Source organism: Semicossyphus pulcher, unplaced genomic scaffold (genome assembly GCF_022749685.1).
Source record: "Semicossyphus pulcher isolate SPU_LCO1_2020_fin unplaced genomic scaffold, fSemPul1.0.p SCAF_13, whole genome shotgun sequence".
NCBI classification, from domain to species: domain Eukaryota; kingdom Metazoa; phylum Chordata; class Actinopteri; order Labriformes; family Labridae; genus Semicossyphus; species Semicossyphus pulcher.
In genome coordinates this window covers 5411870-5433188 of record NW_027211637.1, presented here as the reverse complement: position 1 = coordinate 5433188, position 21319 = coordinate 5411870, and the positions used below count along the sequence as shown (strand labels likewise).

General features: G+C 42.7%; 1 protein-coding gene across 1 annotated transcript in view; it reads left to right on the top strand.

The window, feature by feature from the left end:
• The window catches only part of prex1 (phosphatidylinositol-3,4,5-trisphosphate-dependent Rac exchange factor 1), a 103888-nt gene that overhangs the window by 365 nt on the left and 82204 nt on the right, over window positions 1-21319 (top strand). The window lies entirely within an intron of this gene.

Below are 21319 nucleotides of genomic sequence, written 5' to 3'. Positions count from 1 at the left end.
CATTACCTTTAACGTTGCTTAGGTTCGCGTGCCGCTCTCTCCTACACGGGCAGAACATTAAACCAAACTCCATTCAAGTATCTCCCAATTTAAGGTTGTGTTTCCCTTTGGGCACATTTCACGTTATATTAGACAGCCGGGGACATTAATTGAAATAACAGGCTACAGGGTCAAATTCGGCATTGAAAAAGTACATGAATGGGCAAACATTAGTAAGGAAAATATACTTAAATATTTTGTCCCTAGTGTCGCCGACACGCTGAGCGTGGACACGAATACCCAGCAATTCGCTTTGGGTTTGGTGTGACGTTCTGTACACAAGGTTTTCTTTGGTAGTTGTTTACCTTTTTAAATGCCTTTTTGTTGTGATGTATACAACAGGCTGCGAAAGTGAGACCCACCAAGCGGCTTTGGTTTACAGCTTTTGTTTGTTGCCCAATGTGGCTTTCTTCACACAGATTTACACTGACAGCTTTCCTCTGAGAGGACAGCCTTTTGGAAATGTTATTTTAAGTATCTGTGTCTAACTTTGAGCATCTTAAACCTAATTTTATCAATGAAAATATGCCATTAATATGACAGACATTTTCCTTGGCAAACTTGTTACAATTCAGGCATGGGGTTTATCCACATAGACAACATTCACACCTCTCCATTGTGTGCTAAAGCTCAGGTTCAAAACAATCAAAGGAGAGCTCAATTCACACTGCCTTTGGAAATAATTAGATAGCCTATTCATGAGCATTCAACACCACCACGCCTCCCCTTTTTCAGACGGAGATAAGAAGCACTTTCAGCACAGTTAGCCTACTTATTCCCTCATTGTTGGCTACATCAGCTGCCTTTGATGAATGAATGTCCTGGTGATTTTACATGCTATTTTCAGCCAGACAGTGCCAGTGTATAGATGGCTCCCACCTGCAGCCTGGAGAATATTCAATTAGTCACTTCTCTGTGTCATTTCTCGTTGTCCTTCTCCTCCCTTTATCCTTGCCATGTCATCTGTTGTACTTGAACTGTGCAGGTGGTGTCTGCCTCCAGCTGAGACAAATACAACTGTGCGGTTAACTCTAAATTGCCTGCATTTAATTTGACAGCCATAATGTGACTTTATTATTATGCTTTATTGCTTGCAGTAGGGAAACCCCTCTTTTTTGCCCCCCTCCACACCAGGGTCAAAGGTCAGTGTTAGCTACAAAACATAACCCCTGAATCTGGTGGGACTTCAGGCTATCTTCTTACTCGCTTTGCCACCCTGCTGGCTCGAAAGGTTGAAAAGGCAGCCATTGATTTTTATCATCTTTACTTGCTGGTAAAAGGCTGTTTCATATGAGCATGCTAACGATTGTGTACATTCATCCAATTTCAACATCTGGCAAGCATTTGTCAAACATGGTCACGGTTCCCTCTTCCTCTAATGCTGTCATGTGGTAAAAGAACTTCCTCAAAGTTAATTTAGTTCAAGCGTCACAAAGATACTAAATTATTTTTACAGACTTGATACCTACAATTGCAGTTTAAAGATAATGTACGCAGCTGAATGGATTTAAATTCTTCACTTCTGTTTTACAAGAAAAGAGGCATATTTAAACATGTGGGTGTCAGTCTCTTTGGCTTCCTTTAAAAGTTACACAAGACACAAGAGGCAGCCAATTCTTATCTTCTGCTACAAGACAGACCAGGCAGCAGAGAGAGACTTGCTTTGACCTACTCCCCCCTCCTCAAAAACCCAGTTCCAACATATTGATAAAGACAAAGCCCCGGTCCTTTATCACTGAAGTCTGGAAGCTTTTTCCTCTGAGCATCTGAAAGCTGTCAGTGCTGGTGTCCTCCACCACGCTCCTCCCCGACATTACATCAATTGGCATGTCTTGATTTAAGCCATACGGTGCATAGCCAGAGGGGAGTGATGCGGTCAGGCTGGAGGGAAATGTTATCAATGTGTCTTTGCAAAGGCCAATTATAAAGCAAAGGCTGCGGTTCAAATAAAGTGTTGAGATTTGATCCATATCTATCCCTGTTATGATCTGTCGGTGGGATTTCTTTGGGGATAAGCTGTGGATGGCATAGTAATGCAACTTTCGCATTATGTATCATCTAGGTAAGGGGGACTTTTTGCAATGTTTTGTGTGGATGTATAATCAGTGTGGAAAATGATTGTAATCAATCAAAGTAAAAGTTTAATTAGTTAATTAGTAGACCTGGGTAATTATTGCCTCGGCTCCGATCGGCATTGATGGGAACACGAAACCCGGGTCGACATGCTAATCTCCGGCCCCTTTTCGGCGTGATGCTATGCCCCGTCGGTAACTTCTGCGACTCCTCGTCATCTCAGCTACAAATTCCGCAGCGGAAGAACATCGTTCCAAATTTGTCGGTGCCGAGTTAGATTAACAGACTGAATGAGTCATAGATACAATAAAGACCTAACCACCGTAACATCTTCTGTAACATGTAACATGTATCGGGCATGTCTGTGATGTCAGACAGTAACGCAGCAGAAAAGAGACCGAAAGGAGTATACTCCACTGGAAATGGGAAAAGAGACAATCGGCATCTATAAGCGGGTCTTCCCGGGTCTGAAAAACCTGCGTCAATGCGCTAATTTTGGTGGGAAAGGGATATCTGTCCCACTGAATATCTGAGTCAGCCAAAATGCTGTAAAATGTGTGTCATGTTTTGGGATGCCATTTTTAAAGGGTAGAAGTGTAGCTTTGTAGAGACTAGGAATCCTAACTGAAATAGCTTGCAGTTCTTCTGGGCCACCGACTTTGTCAATTGGCGGGAAGACAAACAGATTTTTGTGGCGCCGCCTCCAAGATACAGAGAACATCAGCAAGCATTGAAGTTTTTTTACACTATATATGAAATTCACATAAATACAGATAAGATTGGAAGGGGTAACATTTCCCTCTAACAAGTGTTTCTATGGGTTTGCATGGATGCATATCATTGCCCTCGTTCCTACTCATCCTCACATATGGGCTCATACTGTGTAAACAAGCCTTGATGCCAAAGCATGCTGCTCTCTACCAATGTAATCTATAGGTGGAAGTTGTATGTACATGTGAGACCACCACTCAAGTCCACTGAATCTCCATATGGAGCACTTTGTTGCTCTGGGGCTCAGTAGCTTAGATTGCTAAAGGGGTGCCCTGAAAGTCAAAACAAAAAATGAAAGGAAACATCCGTCCCCACCACCAACCCCAATCCTCTACAAATCCCTCCCAAGCTCTCCGTCCAGGGTCCAGCTGAGCGGGCTCCCCTTCCCCTCAGTGGGAGCCGAGGCTTTGCCACCATGCAGCTCACTGTGGTGTTGATAAGGAAAGTCTGGCTGTGGGAGCTCACAACATATGGTTTCTGTAAAGATAGGGTGGTTCAGGCTGGGGGGTAGATGCTTTTGGGGATGTGTAGGCCTTCAGTTTGAAGAGGATGAGGACTGAAACGTGAGTCATTTTAGAAAAGAATCAGTTTGTAATATATTAATTAAAATTCTATTTTAATTAAGCAGCTATTTTCTATTTCTTAGTCACATCTAGTTCTGTTTAAAAGCGCCTACACGTCCCAGACTGCCATTTGACAGTTCTCAGAGAATCTTTTGAGAGTTGTACATTTAAATAGGGACCGAAATAGGGATAGCTAGACAGTGACAGGTGTTTTCCCCTTGTCAAGAAAAGTGAAGTGCATGACTGAAAACTGGAAATGGTTTGAGGTCACAGGGCAAGATTTGAATTTTAATTCAGCGGAACTGACGCCACAACCAGTGATACCTGCATGCCTGTCACAAAAACGAGAGTTGTCTTATTACACTTCAACACCAAGCCAGCAACAGTTTGTGGGACATTTTGCCCCTTGAGCACAGTTTTAGCTCCACCTACCCCTGATATACTGTTGGTTTTTAGATCAGTGAAACATTTCCTGCTGTCAGACTCCACACTTGAGATAAATGGGGTTGATGTCATGTCTATATTTAACTATATTATTCCAAAAATACATTGACTTAGCGAGGTGCTTCAGTGTATTGATTTTTTTATGCTGACCCCCTCGGATTCTTCCTTATCTGTTGGTGCCTGATGGTTTAGTTTTCTTCAGTCTCATTGGGGTATTTCCACTTTGTCATTGATAGAAATTGAACCACCCCCAATTGAATGGAAGCTCACTGATGACCGCCCACATCAATCTCGATTGCTTTATCACTGATTTATTTTCAACCTCCCTTTTGTGGTCTTCCTCAGCCTCCGTACAGCATCGCTCCTCAATCGTAATGATTGCAATGACTCACAAAAGAGATGCTTATCGGACTTTGGTATCTCAGTCTCTTGCACGTCACTCATCCCCTGGCAATTACCAGCGCCAACGAGCTGACCCAGCGCGCCGCAGGGGAAGCATGTAGGGATGGTGGGAGGAGAAGAGGTGAGAAGGGGGTTGGGGGTGCAAAGAGAGGGATTAGAGATGCTCAGTGGTATTGCAAATCTCAAATCCATTTCTTCTTCAAGGCCAAGTGGAGGCAGTCTCTTTTAAACAAGCTGATTCCTTTTCAATTGCAACCTTGTGGTGATAACTGCTCTCTTCGAGCTTTTGTTGTAAGAAAAAAAATCCCTGGTTTGTGTGTGAATTGATCATTTCTTAGAGCCATAGATTAGTAGGGATTTTCTTCAGGGTTGAGCTTTGTTGATTTAATCCAGGCAACTGGATTTCCCCCGCCATGATCCACCAAAAATGAAGGCTATCTATGTCAGGAAAAGGGGGCACAGACGTCATACATGGTAGAGGTGAGGGATTTTCCTGCAAAACCATAAAAAAAGGGGTTTGCCACATTTTTTTGTACCACACTGACCCATGTGTTCATGAATCCTCTCCAGTTAAGACAACAGTGGAATAATGTGGCTGTAAAGTTAGTCAGCTTTTAACCTTCCTTCTTAATTCTGAGAAGTGAGAGACAGAGTGTAGGGTGACCAGGAAGGTCTCGACAGGGCTGCGGGATAATAGGAAACATCTGGAAATCCTGCCCTCCGTGACCTTTGCTTTGGCCCACACACAAGTGAGATTACACGTTTTATACTGCTGTATGTTTGTGTGGATAAATGATATTGTGCTTTGGTGTCTGAGTGCACGTACACGCTGTAGCTGTAGCACCTCTTTTCTTCTTTTGCGGTTGTTGACTTTTCTATACGCTTGCTAAGCAAACAGGATGACATGTGCACACGCATACAAACACATCATCCGGCTGGTGCCCAGGAAGACACACATGCAGGAAGCCAGCCATGAGCTTCCTCCTTTAAGTTGAGCCTGTTTCTACCTCTTTCCTTTCTTTTTACCCCCTCTGCTCCATCGCACCGGCCCTCCCCGCTCGGTGGGAAAGACCAGCATGAAGTTTCTCTGGGCTCAGGGAGTATAAATAGCTTCAGATTCTAACTCTCATCTTGGCCACAATGCTGGTGGTTTCAGCTCACTGCAACCTCAGCCCAGCTGAAGTCATACAAACACAGACACACATCACATATATAGCAAAATTGAAGGGGAAAAACAGCCTGTGGAGTCCTAACAGCAGGTAGAAGAGTTACTATGGCAGACCGCTGGGGTTTTTGTGAGGGTTTTATTATTACTGGGCCTTAAACTGCCTGTAAGACCGGAGAGATGGGATACAGACTGGTGCTGGTGTTCTAATACGGCAAAAAAGAGAGAACTAACATCTTTGTTAATAACTGGTCTTCTCTTAGGTCCCAAGTCCACATAGCGCATTTTTCTGGCAGAAAAGCGCTGGCAGGGCGCTGGGTGAGCGATGGGATGAAGCGTTTATGCGGTGAGAGAAAAAACGCTGCACGCAGGTTTTGTTTCTATGACAACAATAAGTTTAACTTACTACACAGCTAACAACAAGCTAAGAACGCGTAGGGCGATAAAAGCACAACACTTGACAGCAACATTTAGTGTCCGACTGATCTGCTCCCACAAATGGGCTCTTTGGTCTCTATTGTGACACTGTTTGTTTGTCATATCGTACAGCTCCGGGTAGACAGAAACGGCCAAAATAAGTTGCTCCTCCATGTTTGGTGGTAACCAGGGTAACGAGTGGTGCCCCTTCTGATCTGTTGCCTGAAAAAAGCGGCAGTGACGACACCCGCGCCTTTCTGAAAAGTTCAGAGATTTTCAACTCAAAGCACTCGGAGCGCTCTGAAAAAAAGACGCTGGGTGCAGCACTATATCTCTAAGTGGCTGCATGCGGCCGTATACGCTCTGTCCTCATTGGGAACAATTGAAAAAAACAAGCTGGCGCTCGGAAAAGGGGCTATGTGGACACGGGGCCTTAGACTGTTTTGCAGGACCTCTATTTCCAAATATGCACCTTTGTCCTCACCGAGACCTGTAGCAGGTCACCTGTCTTCCATATTCTGCCCCAGGTCACATATGTCATCCTCACAACACCTCCTCTCATCCCCTCGCTCATGCCTCAAAACCAAAGGGACTGGGACGTTGCTGCTCCTAGGGTCTGGAAGAGTACCCAAGTGAAATGTTTTATTTGCATATATCTGGTGAAATGATATCACGATTTAATTTTTTGCAATATATTGCAATTTTTATAAAATCTTATGAAGGAAAAACTGCCATACTGTAAAGAACATCTGAGTTAAATAGACTTCTTTTGATGCAAACAGGACATTGGGATCTGAATTTTCATTAGCCCCTGCAACATGTAGCATCATCAAGTTATTGCCTTTTATTCTATAATTACTTAAATATATTCGTACAGCTGTTGGGTATTCGCTTGGGTACTACAACCTGTTGATTTATGATTGTGATAGATGAATAAAGTGACTTGAACAGACTTGACTTGACTACCTCAACCTGAGGTCATGACATGAAGCACTGACATGCCTTTGAAGCAAACATATGACGTGACTGTTTGCCAGTGTGCACCCTTCCATCTGACTCTGGACAATCGGTACCTTGCAGTGCAGCTCATACCAGACTGACTCATTACAATGCAGAGTGTTGCATAAAAGGGGAGTTATTGCCAATTTTCCAACTTAATCTTGATGCTTTTTTAAGTCATGTGTGTTGATAAGCCATTTCTTTGAGGCATGAGACTGCAGCAGGAATTTTAAGAATTCAAGTTAACAAGTCTAAACCACTGTAACACCCGGAGGCATGATGTCAACACCCCCCAACACCCCACCCCATCAGGGCTGTCGGAGGATTGTAAGAGCATGAATTTGCGTATGAGAAAAGTAATGACATGATTACTATTAAGGACGTCTTTTGTGAGTCTTGACTGTTCATGGATTTAATGTTTCTGTTGGAGTTTTTTTTTAAGTTAAGGTTATAGTGAATCTTTTTTGGAGTTTGTGCTGTGGAATCTAAGGCGTGTCAGAGTAAGAAAGTCATGAACCAGAAGCATCATGTCAGGTTGCCAATTTCACTGTGTCAAATGTCAGACCATGCAATGTCAAGAATGCAGACCAGAAAGACTCGCTGTTTGTCGAACAGGGACAGTTTTATGACTGGAGCAAATATCACAAACAAGAGGATGAGAGGCTCTACATCTGTGTATCTGAAAAGTGCAGTGAAGTGCTTTTCAACAGGCTGTCATGTGATACAGTGGGTGACCTGGCCTGACTTGTAAAACTGCAGAAACATGAGATCTCTAATGTCCCCTTGGACATCATGACCGGGAGAAAGTTAGGACAAGTACTTTCTCGGGGTGGACACTGGCTGCAGTAACCATGCTGCATGTTTTCTGAGCGCTGCTGAAGGATGCATGTATAGGATGGAGGGATACCTGCAGAAAGACTTGGCTTAGACTCTCCCCTGGGAGCTTTCTATTTGGTTTACAGACTTGGGAAGCGGGCTTACAATGTTTGTTTGCGTTCTCAAATGCAACCAGATGTGTGGCTTCTTTAAGGGTCAGAGGTCATTTGCCCCCTCAAAATGCTGAACAACAAAACAACCATAGAACATTTAACAAAAGCTTCTTAAATATAAAGAATGTGGTGAGGATGTTTGATCAGGTCTGGGTTAGATTAAAGGACTGTTGAAGTGTTGCCCGATCAGGGCGGGTCAGAGTAAATGCCTGGCCAGGAAGCTGGACAGCATACAGGACGGAACACAATGGGACAAAGGAGTGTCGCACACATATCACACACTACTCAACCCACTCCTTCTACGGGACAGGAGCGGTTTCACATTTGTATTTTGAGTTAAGGTGAATAAGATATCTATGTGGAATGATTCAAACTATTTTTTATTGGCTGTGTATAAATTGTGGATCTTTCCACCTTTTACATTTTGCCATTTTAAAGTCTTGAGTTTTGCTTCACTGCCATGCAGTTTTTTTGGAGCCAGAAGTAAACGCATTTGGACGAGAGTGAGAGTTTAGCAAAGGCTATAGCCCCTTTTACAGTGCCAGTACAAGGCGGGATTATTACGCCGCTGTTACGTTCTGTATCCTATGTAAAATGCACGGAGGCGGAATGGTGGGGCGAAGTTGTTCTGCCTCTGAGCCGGCATTGGAGGTATTAACAGAGGCGTAACAGAGGCGAAGTGAGCATCTGTGAACTAAACTGACCGGTTTTGTCATCACTTCTGCCAGATGTCGCTGTGAGGAAAAGCTGACATCAATCCAGACTCTCATGCAGGTCTGCCACAAATAAATACATGTTTGACATGTGATACTTGCTAATCCGTGCTAAAGTGTACATATAGAGAATTTTACTCATAATAAAAACTGGACCACAGACTTCTTGGATGGTCTGTTAGTAGCACAGCAAGCCATGTTATTTATCTGATGTTTGAATGAAAAATGTACCAACATCACAACACAAGCAGAAAGATCAAATTCAGTGACTAGAATTAGCTGAGGTGACGCACGGCCCACAGCCAGCAGCGGCCACTCAGAGTGGAAAAGTTATCATGAATGGGGAAATAGGCTTTGAAACCAAATTTTTGTACCAGGCTGCAAACATGTTTAATTCTGTTGTAGAGTAGGACAGTTTGACATGGGTCTCTATGGAGATTGACTCAGTTTTGGAGCCAGCCTCAAGCGGCCAATCGAGGAACTGCAGTTTTGGAACTCACGTCTTTATTATTCATTCATTATTCAGCCCTAAAGGTTGTTGCTTAGTTATTTAAAATGTCCTCCAAAAACTCCTCCAATTTTTTACTGGTGAGATTCTTCCTGTTAGATATGTGCATGGGTGGAACAAGCCAATCTATGACATATGCTTATTTCCCCGCATCGTTTAGTCATAACTGTATTTGGTCTGACGGCTTAGGTGTACTCTTAATGTCAGCCTGGCATTCCCATTTCCTCTAAAAGGCTGTTGGTAACAGTAACATGTTGTGACAAAACTCAATGAAAGTGTGTCAGATGAGGCTTTGTTCAGAGAAAGTGAGTAACATGTTGGACAGACTGTGTTAGAGATGGAACAATTTAAAGAGGGAGCTTGGAAGACCGAACTTTCCTGGAGTAACTTCTTCTAGTTAATTAGCAAAACTACAAACAGAAAATATTCAGTTTATTAGTTTAAACCAATGAAGGCTTGTGCTGAAATGTCAGGATTTGTTAAACTAAGCTCTAAGATAAACAAGTTCTCTTCACGAATGAGTGGAGACCTATTTGTGTTATTTTACCCCACCAGTTAAAGAGGCAACTGACTTTGTTGTTGTAACTGTTGACAACAGCTGCTGACAAATTCTTGGACCTGGTTGCTGAAGGGCCTTTATTTTGGCAGTAGTTCAATGTGTTGACGTTTTTGCCAGCTAACATGGCATGATTAAAGGCTTGAGTCATACATGCTTGAGCTGTTAATGTGATCATTTTGTTCTCTTGTGCTGACAGGAAACCTTTTAGGAAATCGTACCAAGTTTTGACACGACGAATTACCACAGCCAGTTTTTTTGTTGCCTCCAGCTATGATTTGTATGACCCTCTTCTGGATAGATATGTGACAGAAAAAAACACTTGACTGAGAAAAAGGAGGTCTTGTTTTAACTGTCTAAAATCGCACCTCCTGCTGGGGGCCGCAGCAGATCATTGCATAATCCTGTTGAGATTGATCTAAATCAGGGGTCTCCAACAGGTAGCTCGCGAGCCTGTTCCTGTAGCCTGCGGCCGTGTAATTTAGTAGCTAGCCAAGAGGTTCACATACGACAATAATACACATTGAAAGCCTCTTCCCACTTCAATTCAATCAAATACACAGATGTCCCGCCCCCTCCAATACAAAACAATAGGATAGGCCTATCAGCTGTCAATAAAAAACGATGATGCTCCTGGCAAGTTTGTCAACGTCGGAACCTAACCGCACAGCAATGTTTCAGCAACCTCCTTCGACAGGTCGGGTCAGTTATGCTGCACGCTATTTGAGCTAAAGTGTGTGTGCCTCATCTGTGGTACCAACGTTTCAGTCGACAAAAGAATCAACATGGGGCACCATCAGCAAGTACAGTGATGTAATGCAAGTCGCTCTTGGCCGCTTTCATTTTTTCAAAGTAGCTCTCAGATGAATAAAGGTTGGAGACCCCTGATCTAAAGAATTAGAATGAATAGCTGGAGCTTTCATTGTTTTTTACCATGGAAGCTAGGATGATGAAATTTATTTTAGTGTTTATGTTATTTATTGTATTGTATTTTTTAATTTATTTATTGTAATTGCAGCATTGTATGGGTCACTGCTTTTAATCTGTACTGCACTTTGGTCAACCCCGGTTGTCTAAAATGTGCTCTATAAATAAAGTTTGAGTTGAGTCTAGTTGAGTCTTATGGAGTTTTTATATGTTCTGTTTGAGTTTATCCATTCAGAATTTATCTGATCAACATGTTTCGTATGTTCATTTAGCAAAATGTGATGAAAACATTTGTGGATTTTTGTCATTTTAAAATTATGACTACATTTTAATACTTCTTCATTATTGTGGTTCAGAGTTCTAAGGGTTAATGAGGATTTTAGCCGGCCTGTTGTCTCTCTTCATCATATGACAACATGTGATCCAGTTTCAAGTTTTTAACTTCCACACTCTGGTTTTTTTCTCTGTTTCACTTTGATCCTTCAGAGTTGGAATATTGTGAATCAAAATGGTCCTGGAAGCATCACTTTCAGAAGTGGAAACAAACAGAAGTGTAGTCGCGTTACTGGCTGCCAAAAAGAGAAGTTGAGATAGAATGTAGGTCAGTGGCGTCAGTGTTTTTTTTCAGAGCTACAATAAGACTTTTATAGACGGAAAGGGCTTCAACTAGCTGGTGTTTGTCGTTCCATTAAATACTGTTCTCTATCAGGTCTGTAAATTACTGTTTTAGTCATAACCAGTGGGTGTTCTCTGTGATCTTCCCACTCTGCTTTGCCAAATCACCATTATTGTGTAGTGTGGGACACTAATTTGGTTCTTTACCTAATTAGTCTGTGCCCATGACACAGTTTATGTCTGCCCAGCTGAATGCCAGGTGTGGCTGTCTCAGTCTGGCTTTGCTTGGTTATGTCCCATATGTTAACCCTTGCATGGCATCCACTACCCTGTCCCAGCTACCAGGTGGTTGACAGGCAAAGTCTGCAATTTCATATGGTTGTTATAATCGTTGTTGTTGCTTTGAGAAATAACATCCCAGATTCAATAAGGTGGAGGCAAAACAAGATGCACAGAGTACCTCAGAGATAACTGTGAAGTGCTTAAGTTCTCAAGAAAAACCACAGGTAGTTTTCACATTATTTATATCTTATTTATACCTGCATTCAGATTTGGCCTTAGTTTTATTTAACATCATGTTATGTTATTATTATCATGTATTTCACTGCTTCAACTTTATTTATCAGGGTTATCATTTGCGTCGATACACGTTCAACAGATACGAAAGTCCCACAAAGTGCAATATATTAAATTAATGAGATTAGATCTTTACCTGGTATGTGGCTGACCGCATCAGGTCATGTGACAACTTGTTTGAAAGCAGGTGCGTGCTGCGGATGTAGGTGAGGACAGCGGAGGAGCAGCCCCGCCTACTCCCGAACAAAGTATCCAGAGCTGTGTAGACAGAGAGTCGCGTCAGTGGAGGTCCAATATGCTCCATCATCCGTCATTGCGATGTTGCAACTCTCTCTCTCTACGGCTCAGTCAGTCAGTCAGTCACATACAGACCCATGTGTGGGCTGACCCCGGCGATCAGCCAAAAATTAAATATATGCCATATGCCATAAGATATGGCATATGGCATTTCTACTCATTTCAAAGTGAAAAAGAGTTATAGGAAACCCAAACTGTTTTTTTGCAACAAGCATTTCTACAGGTAAATGTAGTAAAGCCCTGAATGAATGTAGCTTACATGATGAGCCATGCTACATCTCTCTGGTTTTCGGTCTGTTGGAAGCTTCACGGGTCTCTGATGGCTCACTCAACACCAAGCTCACCACACTCTGATCCCTACGTCTGTCAGCGGCAGAAAACTCACATCCAAACGTCCAGATGGCCTCGACAATCTGCTCCATGATGTTATCTGTTCATCACCACATGTCACCCGTCAACAGGAAAGCCATGCGGAAAAAAAGACACAAAGACAAACGTGAGCGTCAGCAGTGGTAGAGATTAAATTAGGTGATTATTTAGCAGAGATGAAAGCTGAATGAACCCAGTGAAGAGAGTATGATGTTTGAGTAAAGACAAATGTAGAAAAACTTGGACCATTTTACCAGATTTACAGGCTCAAGCAGATGTTTGTGTCCTCATTGTGAGCTGTTTAAATTCAGTGAACAAATAAGGCAACAATTATAAAGACATGTGTTCCAGCACACTTCTGCGCATCACAAGCTATTTCCATTTCTATTATCCCATGGTGAGAACAAGTGTTGTGTGCTTCAAAGTCGTTTAGATGTGTAATGAGCGTCAGGATTGGGAATGAGTCTATAATTGCGTAACAGAAGCTGCCTAACAACCTGAGGAAGAGGAGATATCATGCAGGATATTTATACCACATTGTAGGAACACCCAGCTGAATAAGATGTTGAAAATCTCCCTCCATGTGCTTCATGCCAACTAGGCCAACTAAAGACAAAGCATGCACAAAGAGTTTGATGTTTGCAGCCATGAAACTTTCTGAAGGCAGATTTTTGATGGATTGAAAACCCTTGCAAAGCCCGATCCATGCGGAGACATTTTTCGCTGCATATATTCATTGATGCAACAGAGCTGATGTGGGCTTGATGAGTAGGCAGTCTTTGACAGGAAGTTTTCTGGTCCAGTGCTGTCTGTGGTTGAGACACTGTCTCATCCCCCTGTAGGGTTTAGCTTCCGCCCATGTGAGCGACTCAAAGAGCCCAGAAGTTTAAAGTCCGTCAAAGCGGAAGTGAGAGAAAGTGGGAGGAAAAAAACTGGACCAGACTCAAAGAAGACTTTGTGTTTAGGTGATTGGCTCTGCCAAAAAAGGCTTCTCTTGAAAGACAGCGAGAGACTGGTTGGAGGGTGAAGGGAAGCTGAGGGTTTTTTTGGAGGGGGGGGGAGATGTGAATTACGGCGTCAGAGAGAAAGAAGTCTGCGAAGGTTTGCTGGGGTCCCTCATTGTGGCGACGCCACGGGCCATTCTCTGGCTCTGCTGCACTCAGGCCACAAAGAGGGGATTTCTTCATTTATTTATTCAATTTCATGCCATGTCGACCCCAAAATGGCCCCCATTCCCTCTCCAAAACTGCCCTGGCCATCCCAATCCTCTCCCCGAAAAGAGAGACCCTTAATGGGCACATTGTTTTTGGCTTGTTGTTGTTTTCTCTGGGATAAGGAGGGGTAGAGAGTCTGAGGCTGGTGACCTGAGAACTCACATAGAAACGGCCTGAATCTGTGGAGGATCTGGGATTCTGTTTAAGGGCTGTTTCAGTCGGTGTGGGAACTGCAGCGAAGTGAAAAGAGGCTCTCAGAGCCTGCGGGAAAACCCTGACAAGTGTTAGAGCTTGTGCTTGATATACGGGGTCTGTTGTGAGATATCTGAATTGGTTGAGATAGCTCAGCGTTGCTGGTGAATGCTGATGTAGCCATGGGCAGTCAGGGAAATGGCCCAGTTTTGGCCCCATCAACGCAATCTTTAGACTGATTATGGAGAAACTTGAAATTTGAGTCTACTCCCGAAGAAGATAATATTAAAAAATAAAGTAATTATGTGCCGAGGATTGTGCAATCTGATTGACCCACTAAGAAACTGAGCATTACACCATCTGACTACAGACTTCCCTTGTATCTTGTAAATTTACACTTGGTCTTCTGACGAACAGGAAGTACAAAATCCATCAGGTCACTGACACATTCTGTTCATGTTACACCAGAGTATGCTTACAAAATAGAGGTTAATGAACACGCCTAAACTAACGTTTGACTGTGGCTTATATGTCAATGTTCCATCTAAATCCAATTATTGTATTGATCTCTTAGGTCAATGGAAATATGTGGACAAATGTTTCTTAATATAGAACATAAATATATGTTTATTAATGCATTTAAAATGTGACAAATGCCCTGACTTCTACCGAACCCTCATCATTCTTCTTGAAATTCATGAGACTTAATACAGCAACAGATGTATTTGTCACTTTCTTCCTTGTGTTTCTTCACGAGATATTAGAAATACCCTTTCAGTATAATGCAATCCTGTACAACACCGCCTCGGCTTCCCAAATGTCAATAAAGGTGCCAGGAGACCATGTTCTTACAGACATTCATCGTGCCATTAATCCACGTTTAATTGGTTAACCTTTTCCAAAGGTAAATGCAGAACAAAAAGCAAATTAAACTGACTCTCAGTGACCCCTGAGAGAACATCCCCTGCCAGCTCTTTGAAACCGCTCCAACAGCTTCAAACCTTCAGCACGTGCCTCACTGTGTGTCTCTTTCTCTCCCATGTTGCATCTTAAGCCAGTTAGACAATCGTGGCCTTTTCTTACTTCCCTCCAGTTATTTCCCAGCTGCTTTTGAGCAGTTTTGTTATGACTGCGTAGTGTGTTTCTTGTGTTAAGAAATTATTTTAAGGTGTTGACATTTGGAGATGTACATCATATTGTTTCAAAGTCAGCTTGATGACAGTCTGAGTTGTCTTTTTGTGAGCTCTATGCCAGCTTTAAAGTGTTTTTAAACTACAGAGGAGACCTCGCCTTAAAGGAGCCGAAGTTATTGTTGGTTCAGCTCTGATCAGAAGCAGACAAGGCAGACGTGGCAGCAGCAGGCCTCCTACTCTCTGTCCAGTGGAGCGAACATTTAACCCACACCAGCATATGGTCCATCTGTATCTTCACACCTTCCTGTCTGGCTCCTCTCCGCTCTGATAAACCTCAACATTTAGGAACCCCCCCAAACCCACATCTGACCCTTTGGCGGGTGGTCATATGAAATTGTATGAGAAAAGACTAGTTACTTGTGTTAAACAGGGATCACGCTGTTGAGGATGTCAGGTGATCAGGGCTGTACCAAAGTGTGTCAGGAGGAACAGATTTGGCTGTTCAATTCAAAGCTTGACTATGTTTTATTCTAGTCCAATCTGCACCGTGATAAACTTCTACCTTAGTCTACATTTGTTAACATAAGTTTATCAGAGTTTTTGCTGTCCCCCGGACATTGGTACACTTCCAGCTGACTACTTTCTAAGTGCTCCGAGTCCTGTTAATGTAACTATAGCTTAAGTTAGCAGCAGCTCATCAAACACCAAAGGAATCCTAACCTTAAAACAAGCTGAGAACCAACAAATATCTAGTGGCAGCTCAGCTCGCAGCCCCTGCTTACATCCTAAGTCTAAGTAAATTTGCAGATTCGACTGATATAGGAGGGTTGACTCTGGTTGTCCTCGACTCATCAACGATTATGGTGTGATCTTCCACTAGTCCTCAACTATTCTTGGTGACTTTTTACAAGTTAATCTCAGTAAAGTGAGGCTGTTTGTCACAAAGTCAGTGGGAAAGTCTACAATGTAAATCATTTCAAGCATAGTGAGCACAAATTTGATTTCAGATTTACATTTCTCTCCGTGTGCGTACACGGAAATAGACATGCATTCAAATTTAAACCAGGACAACAAGCTTGACAAGGGTACGTAAACACTACGCTACTACAGCTCTACAGATATAAGTATATATTTAAACTGTACATTTAAAACAAAAACATTCATAGACAGTAAAAGAACAACAAAGACAGTTGAAAAGTGCAAACTGTGCTGAAATATAATGTGATAATTTAAGGTATGTCACATGTTGCTTTCTATGAGGTCGGATGATGTATGTTTGTCACAGTTTGGTCGCATGCTAGCACAAAACTGTCAGGCTCAGAACACAGTTGAGTTAGTGGTCAGTCGAACATGTCAAACAATGCGTCTGCACAAAAGCCACACTTCCTGTCCAGAAACAGCATCTGCCGCTTTTGTGTCGAGAGGCACTGCTTGCTTCTGCAGACTGTTTATTTTCCTGCCCCTGCAGAGTTGAACCGCCGCCTATCTGCCTGAAAAGAAGCAAAATTCTTGTCTTGTTTAAAAACCTGTTGGCTTTTGTTCAGTGTGATTGCTCTGTTCTCACTTCCTGTTTGCGTGACGCACATACTTTGTACGCCCACAGAGGCACGCGTGCACAATTCTTCTGTTGCAGTTTTTTAAAAAACTTTCTTCATTTTTTGTGTCGCACATAAATTGTTGCAATGAATCGGACAGTGACTCAGCTTGGTTAGACTTCAACATGCTCACGTGCTCATTCAGCAACTGATGAAGGAGCTGTTTTCACTTCCATTTGAATATGGGCCAAGGCTATTTCTATTAGCAGAGGTGTCAAAACATACAACACTTTAACCCTTAAGACAATTTTTTATTGTTGTCATGCTTGTATCTTGGATGTCAATGCCTTTTGCACGACATCAGGATCAGTCATGTACTGTCCAACAAGCAGCATCCTCATATTAGGAACATTTTTGTGTGTGGAAAGGCTCATGAAAGTGCAGACTCCAGATGAGTGATTTTTTTCCCCCTCTTCGCATGGAGGTAAAATGATGGCAGTGATCAATCCACGAACGAGTGGCTTTCATATCTCTGCTTATCCGTGTTGCTAAGTGCTGCTATAATGGATTCATGTTGGTATAAATAAAAGAGTACGTCTTGAGATAACTTTGGTTATGATTTGGCAGGGGAGAAGATTTAACACTCTCTGATTGGGATTCAAGTATACCTACCAAATTATACCCACAACCAACCTGCTGTGGGTCTTGAAAAACCTCTTGTTGGTGTGAGTGTGAAAACACACCCTTATACAACTGTTTGTAAATGAGAGCAGAGGAAGGGGTGTGGGGTGGTGAAAAGGCCGACAGAAAGCTAGTATGCTATACAAAGCACACAGGGGTGTTGCGGGGAACTAGGGGTCGTGTAGGCTTGCCCTTTACGCTTCAAATCAGATTAGTCAACCTTATTAAATGTCTCACCTTATTTTTTTCTGGTACAGAGATGTCCAACTGCACACTCGATGGTTGTGTTCAGTGAAGGGAAATGCACATTGTGTCTCCTGAAATCAAAGTAAATCATCACTGTTTGTTGAAATATTTAGCAAAAGAAAAAAGAAACCACAATCATAATCATATACGGCCCCTTAACTGTGTTTTATAAATTAAAACACTTGATTATATTTCTTCCTCTAATAAACTTCAGTCCAGTGGCTTAACCGTACTGAAGCGGTGTAGTTCTGCATTCTTGCTGTGCAGCTACTTTGTGGTCTATGAAAAAGCTTCATGGGTTTTGTTTCCCGTCTCCCCTATGGGACTGCATCACGAGCAGTTTCCCCTAACAGCCCATCGTCCCTGTGGCAAGAGACCATCATGTGCAATATCTCTGCTGTGCTTCGTGCAGCAGCTGAGCCCCTCTGTTGAGCCGCTTTGACTCATTATTATGAGTCCAAGGGCATCAAAAAAATACAATTGTGTCCCATCTTATTCACTTTTATTTCAGCACTGATTGATTTCATTATTTTTAGACTTTTATTTTTTACCTCACCTTACCTTGAGCTGTTAAGAGCAATCCGTGCAGGAAGGGCTTCAGTGCATTTACATTTTTATATGTATAGAACCATAAATTGCTTCTAGCAGCAGGCTTTCAAACCATAATCATCTTCAATTGTATTTCCATTAAAGTCATAGCCAGCGTGGGTCAAGAGCTAACCTGTGCCCAAGTCGGATTTCAGACAATAACAGAAAGAGCGAAGAGAAGAATCTGCTCATCTTAACCGACATAAACACAGTTATTGTTATTCATCAATGTCTGATCCTTCACTTAACGCAATTTCACACCCTCGGCTCACCGGTGACGCTGTGCTGATGTCAGAAAAGAGGCGGAAAGGTCACCTGAGATTGAGATATGAAAGTAAACAAAGACCATCAGCCGCAGCCTGCAGCCTCTCTGCATGTTGATTAAGAATTAATGAAGTCAACGACTGCGTCCAGCGAGCAGAGTAGAGTTACGCTGTTTGTCATCTCTGTGTTTGTCTTTCATGATTCATTCTTTTCCAATAACAACTGGCTTAACTACGTATTGAGAAGAGGAGGGCGCTTTCAATATTCATCCCATCTCTTAATGTCAGTGTGTGTGTGTGTGTGTGTGTGTGTGTGTGTGTGTGTGTGTGTGTGTGTGTGTGTGTGTGTGTGTGTGTGTGTGTGTGCGTGTGTGTGTGTGTAATGCTCTGAGGTATTGTCCTCTCCATGCAAATGATGCATGACTGGTAATGTGCTGAGGGTTATCTGAGGGTGCTGTCACATCTGCTTCTCTTGTGTTATCCAATCTGGAGTTGGAAATATTGACTTTTAACATTTGTTCACACTTAAATTATAAAGCCAGTAACAATATTGAGCAAAAGTAGCATTTAGTGGTCCCTCCAGGATCATTTTCTGTGATTGTTGCTGCCAAAAAATGCCTGATTTCACAGCAGCTTATTCAAAAAGTTGTAAAGAAAGATGTGATATTTTCAGCCTTGTTTTTTAACACATTACACATCCACTGTGAGTGACTGGGACAAATGCTCCTGGCTGGCGTTTGTCTTCTGACGTCACTTCAGGTTGATTTCTGCGACAAAACGCCAAATAAAATGTGTAAAAACTGAATGTTAGTGAAAAGGAGAATCTACACAATATTTATTGTACTTATTCTGTTCTACTCTTTATCTCGGCGGCTGCAGCAGCATAAAACTATTGATTAGAGATGGGTGACACAAACATCAGAAACAAGTAATTAATACAGTAAAAGATGCCCTCAGATGTGTACACAACATTGCAGACTTCAGGGGATCAATATTTTGAAAATCAAAGAAGAGAGTTTGATGACGTACAGACTTCACGCTTGCAGGGGAATAGGATGATTGGTCAAATTTGTGGAAAAGTAGCGGCAATTTTGCAGTTGCAGTAGGCTGAATTTGTGTGAATGATTATAAATAGATAAAAGTCAAGAAACTCTTCTGGTCTTGGAAATTCATGTGGTGGACTAATAACAGTTTACTGGTGGTAGTTGTATCAGTAAACTACATTTCTCTCTTGCTTACTTACGCACCTGCGTAGTACAGCAGGGCGGCTGTGGCACAGTGGTAGAGTCGGTTGTCTTTCAATGGGGAAGGTTGGTAGTTGGATTCCCAGCTCCCTCAGTCTACATGTCGAAGTGTCCTTGGACCCCAAATTGCTCCTGGTGTCATACGGTGTGTGAATGTGATGACTGATTGACAGTTGGGCAGTAGCAGCCTCTGCCGTCAGTGTGTGAATGTGTGTATGAATGTGGTGTAAAAGCAGCTTTGAGTGCCATATAAGTACAGTTCATTTACCTTTAGACTCATATGCATAGGGGAACCTAGACTATGAAAAATAAGCCGTTCAATGGGCATCATATCACATTTCTTATGCCTCTTGACCGGGGTCCCTTCTCCTCATATGGGCAAAGGGATAATGTTCCCTGCTTTTTGCCAGGTGTTTTTGGCTGCTGTCTTGCAACACACTGTTCAACATTCTGCAGAATCTTTTCTTGCATAACAGAGACACATCCAGGCGCCTGCAGAGGCTGCCCTTTTGGGAACATCTTACTTGTATTAGTGCATGCTGCCATGTTGACATTTTACCTGTGTCTGCAGAGAACTTCCTATGAACAAAGGGAGCTCAGGAAAGTGGCGGCAGCTCTATATTGTAAAAAGTAAAGTGAAATAAAAAGCATCGTTCTAAACCCTGAATCTGACTTAATTGGTGAACTTGGTTAATGTAGTCGAGAGGAAACAAATCAGACTCCAGTCTCTGTATCTTCTGTTAAGTGTGACTGATGTGTTTTCTTGACAGGAAGTTACTTTTGACTGGTGGTCATTGCTGTTAAGTGCTCAAGAAATCACTCAATATGAAAATCTGTCCAGACTGCAGTTTGCCCAATTATCATGCTTTGCTTTCCAAGCACAACTAACTGCTGTCCATCACATCTCAGCATCCTTCCAATTATTCCCATCATACTGTCTTTTGGGGCCATTTGCTGCTGTGGATTCTGATCACGCTCTGAAAAACACTCCAGAATGTGAGAAACCCTGAGTTTGAGTAAACTCAGACATGCTTGGTGTGCATGCAAAGTTTATGGTCCATTCTGACACTGTTGGTCTGCTGAAACCAGTGTCTCAGTCGTGATAGTGGACGGACAAAGCTTCCAATTTTCTCTCCAAACAAACCTGTGTGCTTTGTGATGGAACAATGAAGGCAGCCAACACAACCCTGGGTGAGAGTGGCTGTGTTAGGGCAGGACCTGGACTGAAAGGATCTCTTTGTTGCCCGTTCCCTCCATCCTCCCTGCTGTCACCACATCTGTGTGGAACATTTTATGTCAGGAGTGAATCCTGTCTGATGGTAGCTGTCTAAGATGTCAAAAAAGTCTGACTTCAAAGTCTGGATACTTAAGTTTTACCTTTTTCTTTTCATACTTTGCACCCTTTGCTTTCTCCTGCACCCACCCCGCCCTCACACGGCTCTCCACAGTCTGAAAGCGACTGAGGAAAAGCCTCGCTTCCTGCCTCTTCTTGTCTCCTCTGCCAGGGAGCAATCTCTCACATGAGTGACTCCTCCAGTGTGGACACGGTACAAGTTGCCATATGGGAGATTTAATTAGTGTACGCCTCAAGCACAATCCGCTCCCTCCCTCCCCAAACCAGTCAAGAAACGACGACTACTGCTTCCCTTTAATACTGGTCTTAATTAGCGAGGTCGCAGCTCACTGCTGAGGACCTTTGCTTTCTATTTTGGTACAACCTACGCAAAAAGCCAGTAAAGTGGGAATACAGACTAAAGACAGTCCTCCCAAAGTGTTGGGCCTCTGAGGAAATGATATGAT